General features: G+C 49.0%; 1 pseudogene; it reads left to right on the top strand.

Annotated features, from left to right (window-relative positions):
• The first annotated feature begins 6,701 nt into the window (after window positions 1–6,701).
• LOC147726381 (uncharacterized) lies at window positions 6,702–8,077 on the top strand (annotated as a pseudogene).
• The last annotated feature ends 6,930 nt before the right edge of the window (window positions 8,078–15,007 follow it).

Here is a 15,007-nt window from a genome sequence, read left to right as displayed (position 1 = left end):
CGCCTGCGCACTAGACTGGAAATCTGAACAGTACTTGGCTGCCGAAAGGACCTTCTCTATTGGCTCTTGTTGCCAGCAGACAAAAGAAGGCTGCAAGTGTGTTCTGATGGGTGGCGTGAGGCCTTGTACAAATGTAGTTACCAGAGCTGGCATGGCATCTCCCATAGGATCTTTCAATCCACTGTTCTGCCTATATACTTGCAGGAGGCGGTCAAAGTATGTATTCACACTTTCATCTTTCTCCTGTTTGGTACTTGTCATTTTGCTCCAATCAAACCTATCTTCAGGTACCTTCTCCTTCAATTGTTCCACTACTTTTTTGTATAACTCCCCTACTTCTGGGCCTGGCGTCCCTCCTTTGCCCCTCTTTGGTTCCACATCTGGCCACTCAACCTTTCTTTTACAATCTTCCCAAAGGTCTTTTGGGATGACGATATTGAATAGCGTGTCGAGGTCTCTCCACAATAAACGTCCTAATGTTGTCATTCTACTAAGCTCTTCATACCATCCCCTTGGTTCGTCTCTTAGCCGGGGAAAGTCTTTGCTGAAAGTGCTAATGTCCTGCCTTGACCATGGGACATAAACGTATGCTAAATCATTTGGCGCGTTGCCAGGTGGTGGCGGTATCTCTCGTAGAGGCATGATAAGTGATGGGACCTCTGTTGTCGTAGAGTTGCCTGTTGTGTTGGCTGTGGTGATGGAGTGGGCCAGAGAGTGAGCTACGTCAATTACTGCACATGTGTGTATTAGCTGCTTCCATTGTTGTAATTTAACTATACCATATTTAAGTGTATCCTGCAACTTAGACTCCTCCCATGTTATTAAATCTGGGTCTGTGAATCCGAACTTCCCTACCTCCCAATCATATTTTTCTGGAAGTTGGGCACGACTGCCTGTGGTCGTCTGGGCGTCGGTTTGCTTAGCATATGCTAAGTGGGCCTGGGGTGCTTTGTTCATTAACTCTGCTCGTGCTAAGGACAGTGTTTTCTCTAAGTACCTCCTATTCTGGGATTGTATAAAGGAGTCCACAGTTAGTGAGCCCTCCACGAGCCGCTGTAATAGCGCTTGACAATTTAAAGAATCACTTTTTAACATCAGTTTTGGTGAATTCGGATTTGACGCAGAAGCTCCTCCCACCATTCCCCCCAAACTGCCTCTTCTTTTGCTCTCTGGGGCTGACTCTGTTTCTGTCAAACACTGCTCTAGTGTTGAAATGTCGTGTTCTGTGTGATGGACATATGTAAATGCATCCCATATTAGCGAGTGCCATTGTTGCTTGCTGAATGAGTCATCCTGTGATTCATCCTCAAATAATAGCTGCCACGGTCTGTCTATTAGTTTAGGTATTTTAACCTGTTTCTTAACACATTCTTTGAGAATACTGTATTTCTTCTCGTTGTAGTCTGAAGCGGCTTTGACCGCTGTTTCTCTCATTAGTTTCAGCGTACCCAGGTCTTGGATAGATTCCAATTCCGGTCTCGCAACCTTATCTTTCAATGCTCTGTGTACAAAGGTTATGGCTGCCTTTCGTTCCCCGGGAGCTAGCTCAGTGTGTTCTGACTCAGGTGCATGCAGCGGTGAATCACCACCCAGGCATCCCAAGAGAATATCTTCTAAGACTTGGTCTTCTGCCCCTGCCCCACCTTCTACCTCCTCTTGTTCTTTAACTTGTACGCATGGGAATGCGCCTACTGTGTCTAATTGATCTTTTCTCCATCTGCCCTCCAGTTCTGCCTGTAATATTTTCTTTTTAATTTATTTCCATAAGTTCGCTGTGGACCTTTGATTTTGACTGCGCTTGTTGAACGCATATCGCTTAACACAAAGTCCCAATTATGGAACGCCTCCCACTCCAAACTTCTAATCTTCTTTCCCTTTATATTTAACATCTGGCGCAAGTATGATAGTTTGGCCATGTCATATGTGCCATTACATGGGAACTGGAGACCCTTGTTTTTAGATGTCAGATCATTCCACTTATGTGTGTACATAATTGAGCTTAAGCCTCTCTTTATGGCCACATTATATGCAGGTGAGTTCCTGGGTGGGGCTGGCTGAGCCGTATATAAATTCTTTTTACTATTGATGTTTCCCATGTTTGAGTCGTGTGTAGCAGCTAGTCCTAAACGCCTTACAAATAACTGTTCAAGTATACCAGACAGATGGGTTGCAGGGTAGACTTCAATACGGTAACATGTGACACAATAGGTTGAAGGAAATACTTCACATATATTTCAGCCGCACAGTATTTGCAAGAGGGCAACAAGAAAGCCATACATTAATCACCCCAACAGGTCATGTAGTGCCAATTCACCAAAACATTTTCACAAGGGAGAAAGAAGCCAGATCCTAGTTTGTTTGTTTGAGCCTTGACGGCCTGTGAAACAGGTAAGATAGGAAAACAGACCCTGTCTGTGGCTGTGCCACAGGGTGCTGGCATTCAACAATAGAGCAATTGTATTGAATTGTTTCGTTCAGTTCAGTCAATCACATAAAACATCTAGGACAAATACGGGGATCCTACGCGGCAGCGCTGTAGAAAAAACCTTCTGTGCAGAGAATGTGTGTGGGTCTGCTGTACTTAGTCCCAAAGGAGTGAGGGGAATATCAGAAATTCTATTAAATTTTCAATTTTAGAGAGGTGCACTTTAATCGGTCTTTCCAGCCAGTCCCTTCCAGAGGCCAGAGGGTATTATGGGCGGGAGTACTTATTTGGCAACGTTGGTAACTGGGTGTGTGAGGTGTAGGTTTTCTACCAGATCTCCTTAAGTAACGTTCTAGTATCCAGATTGAATGAATAAGCTGGCAAAGGGAACCTAGAACCTAGCACTAGGCAAAAATACTCCACCTGCCTAGCAATATTTGGCCACTACATAGGCCAAGCACATCACAAGTACACAATAAAAAAATCCAATGAAACCTATAATGATTGAGAAAAGAAACACTGGTGTACCAGGCGTCACACCCCCCTCTTCGTGCCGAGGAGATCCCCTAGGCACCAACCTCGAACCACTCTGGCCCCTAGGTGGACGTCTCCAGGGGGAGGGTGGAGGTGGAACCCAGGCAGGGCGACGGGCGTCAGCCAAAGAGCCAGGAGCGCCCGGGGCGTTCCTCATAAATGCCAAAATATTAGGCCAGCGGCGCGTGGCCGATGGTGCTGGACCCAAGTCAGAGCTCATGAGAACAAATAAAATCACGATCAACAAATACACAGTAGAAACAAAATCTAGTAGCCAACCTGGCCACTCATATTGCGATACCTAACAGGCACAAACACTATGTGCCAATCTGGGGAGCGAAACTGCCACGCCCTAAAACGGCGAGCTACCTGCTTCCACCCACAGGGGAGCAAAAACTGCCACAGCTCACAATGAGGGGCCAACTGCTACAACCCAATACCGGAGGGTTAAAATCCCCCCCCAAGTGTACTCACCAGGTTTCGTCCAGTCCACTGCACCCAATGGGAATGGTCTGGCGAGGGTATCCCGAATTCCAGCGGCCGGTGACTCTCTGCGGCGGGGGGAGGGGTGCAGACCTTCGCCCTCAATGGCTGGCCAAGGGCCTACTGATACCGAAATCACCAAAGAGTTACTGCCGGCCAGGAATCCTGCAGAAGCTTGCCGTCACCAGCCAGCCAGGGAACGCAGGGGACCAAGGCCAGACCCTATAGGATAAAAAAAAATGTATGTGAGAAAAGGGAGCGGACTTCAGGTAGCAATGACAGAGACGAACACACGCTCGTGGCACAGAAACTAAGAAAGGTCAACAGCACCAAGAGCGGGAGAAAGATAGAGAGAAAGAGCTAGACGGGAGTTACCTCCTGGGCCGTGTGGTGACAAAAACAAACATAAACCATCAGAGCCAGGAGCAGCAGAATGAAGAAAGCGATCAGAAAAGGAACCACGAAAGACATGGAGTCCAAACAAGCCGTGTAAATATCCCCAGGACACAGGCACACCTGGTCAGACATAGAGAGTCAAGAATAAGAAGAGTCAGGAGAGGCAGAAGCACAACACAAGCGTGCCGAGAGCGGAAAGAGCAGGACAACACCAAAGACAACAGAGAGGCCACAAACAGACCATCCACCGGATCCGACCCCCTTCAGCAACCAACCAGGCCGGGGAGAGATAAACAAACAGAACTTTATCACCTCAAATCCCCGCCCTCAGATGGGTGCCAAAGGGTCCGATCACCAGTGTCCGCTCCCTCGGTGTAGCCAGTCAGTTGTAATGGGTCCGCATTCTCTCCACCAAATGTAGAAGCTCAGTATTTAACTGACGAAATAAAAAGATCAATGACAACAGTAAAATAAACAATTCGCTCTCAGCACATTTTGTTTGCAAGATTTAATGGGAACCCAATCAGAATGCAATCACAATGCAATAGACGTGCAGCACGGAGACCTCAGCAAAGCCTACTGAGTGCCCAATTGGTATGACAGTGCAGGGACATTTTATAGGTATAAGCCCCCACAGGATGGGCATCATAGCATACGTAATCTGGATCAGGCTATGACCTGCTGGACCAATCAGTGAAGTACACATGTGGTGGGATACCCTTTTAAGGCTCGAAGTATGTCTATACCCTAATGTTGCTGCCCACGTGTCATCTACAAGAGCAGATTTGTGTTTCCCCCTAAAGGTGAAATCTGTGTCTCTAGTATACGTGGACTTGGCACGTACGTACTTGACCGGCCAGGGCAGGTCATGTCGACATCATTTACTGAAAATGTGATGTTTAGCAATAGCAAGCTGAAAGCTGGAAGCTGGCGTGTTTGTTCTCGGAAGCCTTGCGTTGCTTTGCACGTTGCAGCTGACTGGGACTGACTTGACACACAAAATGGAGCGTGCGACCATTTTGTGGATTTCTGCTGGTGTCTTTCTTTAGTAGCTCAAAGAAGACTATAGGCCTGAAAACATATGTATTTGGTATCATATAAATGTCTGCTTCGTCACTTCCTTTATACACAGTTATGCCCTTGAAGTGGGGGAGAAGTATCTGGAGGCATGCATTTGAAGATCACAGATGCCCTGTCTTCCCTGCCCTGGCTCCAGACTAACGGTAGGGGGTACGCAGCCCTTTGTGTGGGGACTGGGCACAGCTTATTCAGGTGTAAGTGAGGCTGGGTCCAGCTTCTCCCTCCCATCCTGCCAGTGTTAGCCCATTTAGTCACACCTAAACACCCATTGTGTGTGGCAGTTGAAGAGGAAAACACAAAGCCCACTTACCAACTACACCGAGTTACCAGATACAGGCTGGAGGAGTCAAATGGCTAATGCAGAAAATGGCAACTTTCTAAAAATTGCATTCTCAAACTGTAATTTAAAATCTGACTTTACCGTACGTTGGGATTATAAATTTGGATTCCAGAGACACCAAACTCTAACCAGTTATACCTATTCCTTTGAAAATTACACTTACCACTTAACTAGGGACTTATAAGTAAATTAAATACGTCCATTGGGGATAGGCCAATATTATCATGTTTAGAGGAGAGAGCACATATACTTTATCACTGGTTCGTAGTGGTAAAGTGCTCAGAGTCCTAATACCAGTAACAACGAGGTCAGAAAAAGTGGAGGAGGAAGGCAAAAAGGTTTAGGGAATACCACCCTAAGGCTGACAAGTCTAACAACCATTAATTACCTTAAGATTAGTGCTGAGGCTTCTCATCTCCTAATACTGACCCCTTTATTTGATGTTAGGCGCAGTTTGCGCCTTAGCGGTCGATTTCGATTTCGGTTGGAAATTGGCCCGACCGACTCGGACAGGAAACGGAGTCCAACGACACCTACAGGCACCGTACGGCCCGCGCAGTACGATGTAAAGCCAGTGATCTACAACCGACCCGTCCGGAAAACAAGCCATACGACGAGTCGTACAGAAACCAGCAATCTGGCCGGAAACCAGACACGAGCCGCACCGACCAACACAAACCTGGAAAGAACCTGACCGATACGTATCCCCGACGTCTGACACGCCCAGTACGATGCAATGTGTTTGAAACCAGACCGACTGGCACGGAGCACAAGCTGCATGACCAACACGCACAGAAATCAGGTACCTGAAGCGAGAGAGCCCCTTGCTACTGACTTGCATGCAACTCTGAACTAAGCCGGCGTGAAAGACACAGAGCAGCCCGCACGAGCCAACATGAGCACCCGACTCGGTCCGAAGAACGTCTCCTACATGCCCACAAAACATCAAGGAAATAACACCAAAAAAGGACCAATCAAGCATTGACAAAGTCAATAAATAGCAACAACAAAAAACACACCCACAACTCCACCTATAAAAAGTCAAAACATCACTACCATGATCCTTTGCAAATACAACAGACCAGCCAGCAAAGAACAACTACAGACAGCAAACACAGACACACACACAACGCACCCATCAAACAAACTTCACACCATCAACACCCCTCTAAAAGCACTTCCACATACACCTAGCAAAACAGGCATTACTCAAACCCACCCACCCTCACTCGCACCCATACCCACACATCACTCCCCACCACGCCCATCAACATGCCCCCTAAGAAGAATCCACAGTTCACAGACAGTGAGTTAGAAGTATTGGTAGATGAAATCTTAAGAGAGGAGCCACATTTGTTTGGTACATTGGTACAAAGGACCCCCATGTCACAGAAAACCAAGATGTGGGCGAGGATTGTGGACAAGGTGAACGCACAGGCACCAATGTTGCGCACAAAGACCGACATCCAGAATAAGTGGTATGATGTGCGCAGGAGGGTCAAGAACCTCATCCGCAAGGACTACGAGTTGGCCTATCGCACCGGCAGTGGTCTTCCTGCAAAACCAGTATACTTCAGGTCCTGGGAGGAGAAGGTGCGGGACATGCTACCACCAGAGAGCGTCCATGGCCTACCAGACATACTAGAGCCTGGTTTGTACATAACCAATTAACTCAATATTGTGTCGCAATACACACACATCACTGTTAAGGGGGCAGTGAAAACATGCACTGATAGCAAAGGCAAAGTAAACAAAAGCCAATCAGCAGACAGTCTATCTCCAGGTGGAGGCACAGCATTTTTGCAAAAATGGTGACCCAATGAAAATGCTGCTACAGTACAATGAGGGTATTTAGTAAGGGATAAAAATACGTAAAAACCCCGGTTGTACAGGACGAGTGATCCATTGTTCCCTCCTTCATTGTTAGTACTACCATTGCAAGCTGAATGGATCTGTACCTCTTCCTCCTTCCTCCTTCCCCATTACAAAATACATATGTGAACCATTAATGCCTGTAGTAACATAACTGACAATGTCTTTCTCTTCCAAACACAGGTGGTCCTGGGGACACAGCAGCAAGTGAGGAGGAGTCCCTATCCCAGACTTTGGTGGAGGATGAGCTCTCTGGTGTGGATCTGGCTCTGTCCTCTTCGGACGACTAACAACAACCTGGCACCTCCAGTGTGAGTCATCATGCAGCCCCTGCAGCAGAAACATTTGCACCCCCTGTACCCACGCTAACAACATCTGGCAGCAGACCGAGCACCCCCGCCAACACAGACAGACCTAGGACACACAATCCAAACAGCACAGGGCCACCGGCAACCCAGGAAGCTACGGACAATAACACCCGTAGCAACACCCAAGGTGTTCCAGGGTCACCTGTGTGTGGCACCGCAGGTCCTACCCGTGTGGCTAGGGGTGGTGGGAGGTGTGTTAGGCAGAGGTCACAGCTTGCAGAGGGGCCTGGACTACATGATGACCCCAAACTGATATGTATCATAGATGCGTACCAGGATAGCACAGGAGGTTTTGGCCAGGTAGTGGGGATCCTCAAGGACATGCAACAGGAGCAGGCTGGCCACCATGCATGCATGGAGGCCAAGTGGGACAAACTTACTGCGGTGCATAGCAACATATTGACTTGTCTCCGCCAGATCAGCAGAAATATGTCCACACCTCCCTGTGTGCCCACAACATCTGTTGCTGCAACATCTGCAAATGCCACAGGGAGGGAGGATGAATCTGGTAGAGAGACTGATGCACCGCCAACGCCTGCACTTGAGGATCCCCCCAGAAGAAGAAGAGGGGTTGTCTGAAGAAGGACAAGTGAGCCACAGATGTCCCTGCACATCCCCCAGGAACCCAGAACCTGTTTTGGATATTGGCCTTTGCGTGCAAAGCGTTCACCTTGTTGCACATGACACAACTCCCCAACATGACATGGAGGGTCAATGTTTTTCCAATGTAGGAGATGAATGTGGACTTCACTCTGGACATTTCATCTCCTAAGACTTCTAACTCATCTGTGAACTTGGGATTCAAAACCTTATGTACAGCACCCACAATCCTGTGCACTATCTCCACACATGTATGTAAATAAGCTCACCGTTACACTATACTTGCCTATGTTGTGATTCCAACCTGGTATGTGTCATGGAGCTGATGATATACTCACAATGGACATGTGACACATTGCCTATAAAGATGTTTGCCAGAAATACAGTGGAATGCACAGACACCCCACCTACCCACAGTCAGTGCTAACAAGCCCACAGGTGAGGTATCCAAATGTCAGCCAGATGTGTGAAGACAGACAACGCACATAACTAAGTGAAGCACAGGTTCATCACACATCACCAACAAGTTTATTATACAACAGTAGCAAGGTAATTCCACCTGACAGTAGGCACACGGTCAACAAGGGTCGTCAAATTGAGCTTCAGGGGTGTGTGGTACATCACATGATGGGATACCAGAAGTTCCACCCTGGCATTGGATTCTGGTTGTTGGGTGTCAGAGTTGACTAAGCAACAGGCAAAGTACCTTGGGAAGGACAGACATAAGACACAGTCAGAAGCACACCAGAACAGGACGGAAATGCAATAAACATGCACAAAAAAAGTCACAAGAAACCTACACAGTAACAAGTTAGCATGTCAACACTATTGTGGGCTACAGACCATCTGACAGGACGCATCACTGCAAGCATCCAGTCAAGTACCACACGGACAAACTCAAACAGCAACTGAGCAGCACCCACACATCTCAGGCTAACTCAAGACATTGACATAACAACCCTGGGAACTCAGATTCTGCTGAAGAAGTTGTGGATGAGCTGTGTGCAGATGTCACCCTCATCATCATCATCACTGGCCTCTTGGCCCAGGCCAGGATTCTCCACAGGTGGGGGAAGTTGGTCATCGTCATCCTGTATGAGAGGCACCTTCTTCCGCACTGCCATGTTGTGTAGCATGCAGCATACTATGATGATCTTGCACACCTTTGTAGGCTCATATGGGAGGGCCCCTTCGGTCTTGTCCAGGCAGCAGAAGCAGCTTTTCAGGAGACCAAACGTCCGCTTAATCACGCTCCTTGTTCAACCGTGTGCCTCATTGTAGCGCATCGCGGCTGCTGTCACAGGGTTCCTGAGGGGTGTCAGCAGCCACGGCATGTTGGGGTATCCAGAGTCACTTACATACAAAGAATAGTACATTAGTTGAGTCTTGTGAGAGGGTGTGATATAACATTGCCAAACACACACAATGGTAAACAGTACACACCAACAAGCCATGCACGCTGGTTTGGCATCTGTGACATCATCGACGCTATGCGACTCGTCCTCATGACGTAGCCATCATGCGCAGAACCAGGGAAACGTACACACACAGGTGGTATCAGTGCCACATGTGTACCATCAACTGATCCAATGACGTTTGGCATCCTCCTCATTCTATAAAAAGCATCCTTTATGTCACTGAGTTCACCAGGGCTAGGAAACCTGATGTACAAGTCAAGGAAATGCAACATCCCCTCCAAGACATCACGAAACACACAGCTGAACATAGTTTGTGACATCCCACCAGCAGTAGCCACAGTGTACTGGAAGGTACCTGTGGCAAAGAAGTACAGGGCTGCCATCACCTTCACCATCAGTGTTGTGGGGTATGTCCGGCCAGGTAGCAGATGTGGCGCCAACTGCTCCGCCAAATCCTCAATCAGTGGCACCGATTGAAGCGGTACCGTCGGATGGAGTCGCCTTCCAACATGCTTTCAAGGTCTGGGAACGGTCTATGGACAGCTGGTGCCCTGCAGTACAGAGAAGGACAAAGTTAGATTTTAAATTTCTCCACCCATGTGTCAGTGACCTTGCAAAAAATCACATGATACATCATAGCAATACGCAATGAACTGAGGTGTGTCCTGTTGGGTATGGACACATATGTCACCTTCATGCACATCATCTCACATATGAGACATGTGTACAGAAGTCCCATGGAGTGCAATGCCAAATCATTGGTTGTGGCACAGTACCTATGTACTGCTTCCACTTACAAAACACACACCACAGTGACAAGTGAGGACTGATGTTTCACAGGCATCACAACTCCATGTCAGGGAGATAGCCATGGTTCCTGTATTGACACATGTGCACTGGAATGACATGATGTATCATGTACACCCCATGACTAATCATGAGTCCCACAGGTAGTGGCCCCTGTGGTCTCTGCAGGCCATACATGGGTGACTCTGAGACACATACACACCAGCAATGTTGATGCACAAAGCACATGGTGGAGACTGTCTCCCATTAGGCACAGGGAACCACAGACATCAGAGACACAACATGCACAAGGAACTGGGGTATACATCATGATTGTGGCTATGGGTCTCGCAGGGTGGCATACCATGCCACCCTGGACTCAGGATGTATGTGACAGGTCATACACATCTCCAAACTGCTAGTGTGTCCATGACGTATGCCCATAAGTGAAAATTTGCACATTACAATGGTGAGGTGCACAACACTAAAAGGATTCTGTCCCCATGAACCCATGCCCAGCCTGTGAGTGGCTGCACCAAAGTGCCACACAAGAAAACACATGTAGCCCCCCCATACACACAGGTGATGCAGCCTTACATGCCATGGGATGTAGTGTGTGACATGCTGTGGTGTTGAAGCTGTGTCCCTGGCAATGAAATCTGTGTGGAATCCGTCTGCAAGTTACACCAATGTGAACCGATGCGGGTGACTTGTATGCAGACGTGCCGTACATGCATGTACCGAGTAGTGCACACGCCTTGTCCATTGACTGCACGACGCGTATGCATTACAGTCACCCGCGTCGGTTCACATTGAAGACAATGGGCTATGTGTGCGCACGGCTCGGTTCATGCATGTACGATGCGAATGCAATGTGACCCGACGCGGGTGACTTCTACAGAGATACGCCGTGCAGTTCTGGACGTGCGTACGGCTTGGCCATTGACTGCAATCTGAACTGGCGTGGGTGACTCGTAAGCAGACGCGTTGTACAGGCGTGGACTGAGACGTACGCACGCATAGCCCATTGATTCGTATTGAGACGGATGTGTGTGCTTTTAAAAAATACGCATCGTATAGTCAGTTTACCGAGCTGCGCGCACTCATTGGCAATGGGCTGTTATGGAGACGGATGTGAATTCAAAATTCGTACGAGTCGTGCGCTGGGAATTCAGTTGGATGCCTACAACAATGTTGCAATCCTAGGGTGTCATGAAGGTGAAATTTTGAACGATGCGGAAGACGTGTACGAGTTCTACATTTCCATGGATTGGACAGATTATTGGATGCAAACGTGTTGGACCTATCAGTAAGGAGTAATGCCTCTGCAGCACTGATTTAAGGCTGGCAAGCCCCCAGGGAGCTCACTTGCCTGCACTACATGCTACAGGACCACAACTCTGATACCACTGCTGCTGTCTATGCATCCTCTGGATCCTGCAATGGCATGTACTCTGGAGAGGGCCCCAGCATTCACAGAGGAGGAGAACCAGGCCCTGCTGGACGGGGTCCTCACACAGTACTGCAAGCTGTATGGGAAACCAGGGGAGCAGGTGAGTGTGGAGTCCACTGCCTTCCAATTGTGCACATGGTCTGACTAGCAGTAATAGAAGTGTGCACTTTCAGCACCCAAATTATGTGGGTACATGTGATGAACAGGTGTCCTGCTGCAAAGTGCTAGCCTTTAATTCCCAGGCAATGTTACTATGTCAGACCAGCACAAATGCACATTTCTATGGGTGCAATACCTGTGTGCCTCTTTTAGATGTGTGATGACTACATGTATTTTCAACTGTATACAGCAGAATTATGTGGCATGTGTGGTAATGTCCTCTTCACGTTGTCATCCTCACAGGTTGATGCCCACCAGAAGCAGGAGATCTGGCTGACCTTCGCCCGGGTAGTAAGATCAGTAGGGGTCTATAGGGTCTATAAGCGCTGGATTCGCAACTGCCAGAAGAGGTGGCAGGACCTACGTGGCTGGACCCGGAGGATCACAAGGGTCCAGCTGAAGCTGTCGCCTCTTCGCTGTTGGGGCGGGCACCGGACCCTGACCCTCCACATGCTCAGGATTCTGGCAGTGGTCTTCCCGGACCTGGATGGGCAATTGAAGGCCAGACAGCAGCAAGGAGGGGGTAAGTCCATGCCCAATCTGTGAACTATGTCTAACATGCTATTTGCAGTCTTTTGGCCTGGTCATGCTTCCACATTACGTTGGTCTTGTAATCCTGGACTCATGTCCCTCAATCGTGTAAGTTACACTCCTCATCTGATCCACAGTTGTGGCCCCTACAGTCTGTGATTTTCTTTACTTGGGCACTGTGTCCCTGCAGTCAGCCATGCTTAAGGTCCTGTACAGCATATGTTACTGGGACTCAGATGTGTGCTTCGTGGGTGGGTCTATTTGTACAATGCCTGGTCTCTGACATGTGTTCTGTGTGTGCCTCTCAAATGTGTTCCAATTGCTGGTGTGGCTCACCGGATGTGTCTGGGGTTTTCAAAACACACCCATGCAGCAGGTGAGTCCATGTAGTGGCCTCAGGAGTATGCATTTCAATTGTGTCACACTTGCCCAGACACCTGCCTACTGTCCAGGCCTATACACTGTTTCAGGTTTACCTGGGCAGTCATGCCCACTACACGGCATTGGGAGACTCTTTACTCACACTCCCGTGTATCAACCTACTGATTGTGCTTAGTGAAATGTGCCATCAGGTGTCTGACTCGATGTCATTGTGGTGTTGCTTCCTTTTTGTGACAACTGGTGTGTGGATGATATTAGTGTCAGCAGGACATCTGAGGTGTGACTATGGGGACGATACCTGTGCACCATATAGGGGTGTGCTCACTTGACTGCCCAAAATACTGAATGCAACAGTGATTTTCAGGCAACTGTTTTTCATTCGCAGCAGACTGTGAGGTGCTCATGTTCAGGTAGTTGTGTTTGCAGTCTCTCATATGTCAGATTTTAGTGATGTCGGTTTATCATAGTCAAGAAACAGTTTTTGGCAGGGGACGGGCAGGTGCACTTGTCAGCTACAGAGTTTGCTATGGGCATGAACGATGACACAGTGCAGAATAATGTTGTCTGGATACCCTGCCCCTATGACATGTGGCAGTGAAGACTGACTTACCATGCATGCCTGTGCCAGGGCATTTACTTGCTAGGAGGGATCCTGCATTGGTGTCTAAGGTGCTCCATGCACCCCATTGTGTCATTGACAATCAGGACATGGGGACATCATTGTGTGTTGTGCTGCTAGGCATCACAAGATTGTGAAATTTGACTCTGGCTATCCATTCATCCTGACACCTGTACTGAGTGAGTGGCATGTGATGTGATGTGTGTGTATAGTAACAAACTTCTGCATGGTCACTTGCATGTCCAACAACTGTGTAGGTGGTGCATGTGTGCACTTTGGGGTATTATCAGCCAAGATGCAACAGACATATGGGTACATGTCCAGGAGGGATACGGGTGCCATGGTTGATACTCAGACTGGCTATTGCCCTATGTGGGCAGTTTGCACAATTATCAGCTGACGATGCCAGTGCATCCCCTGTAATGTGTTGTAATCACTGTGTTGTGTGCAGTCAGTGCAGGCGACTAATGCGGGCCTTGTTTTCCAACTCATAAGCAGATACATCATCGAGCACAGGAGGAGACAGTGCCACAGAACTGGAGGAGCCGCTGAGCCTGCCTCGGCCCGCATCCGAGGAGTTGGAGGGATCCAGTGGCACGGAGGGTGAGGGGAGCCACACCGAGCAGTCATCAGCACCATCCACCTCAGATGAGGACCACAGCAGCTCAGAGGATGACTCGCTTGTGGGGGCGGATGTCAGCAGCCAGCAAACCACAGATAGTGAGGCTGTTCCCTCCACCGCCACCACCACCACCCTCCCCCTTGGCTCCCATCCCAGATGTCTGTGGCAGCTCCCGTGTTCTGGAGCATGTCTCTTTCATGCCAGGCACCGCACGCCCTGCCCCTGTGTCCCCTGCTGCCCTGAGTGTGGAGTCTGTGGACTTGCTTAAACAGATCCATGTAGGGCAGACATCAATGCTGAGTGTTCTCCGTGCACACACCAGTCTGTTGAGACAACTGGTGTCGTTCATGGAGGGCATCTCATCGAGCATGCCTGCCTACAGAGGACCAATCAGTCCATGGCCTCCTCCATGACGGCAGCAGTATCCCTCCTCTAACAGTCCCTCACCCCTTCTGCCTCTGCCCCATCAACAAGTCCTAGCACCATACCTGTCCCCAACACACACACACCGGCACAGTCACCCAAACACACACACACACACAGCACACAATCACCCAAACCAAGGTCAAGACGTACACGCAAGCAAAGTCAGGGGACTGATACCAGACTCACAGGGGATGGTTTGCAAACACACACATAGGCATCCACAACCACTTCGCAGTCCTCCGATCCCTCTCCCTCCAAGAGCCGTTCCCTTGCCTCACCTGCAACCCCATCTCCAAAGAAGCTCGTCCTGTGTGACCTTGGCCCCTTCCCCACCGATCCAGCAGATCCAGGGCACAGGGGGAAGAGGAAGTCCCCACACACAGAGGGGAGTGCCCCTCACACCCAGACATCCTCTCCCAGGCGCAGGCAGACTGAGGCCCCCACCCGAAAGTCACCCCGTACCTGGAAGAGCAAGACCCCACCCCTACCTCACCGCTCCACTGCACAGTCTCCT

Source organism: Lissotriton vulgaris, chromosome 3_1 (genome assembly GCF_964263255.1).
Source record: "Lissotriton vulgaris chromosome 3_1, aLisVul1.2, whole genome shotgun sequence".
In the NCBI taxonomy this organism is placed as follows: Eukaryota; Metazoa; Chordata; class Amphibia; order Caudata; family Salamandridae; genus Lissotriton; species Lissotriton vulgaris.
Note: the sequence above shows the minus strand (reverse complement) of the source record. Positions and strands in the feature narration are given on the sequence as shown.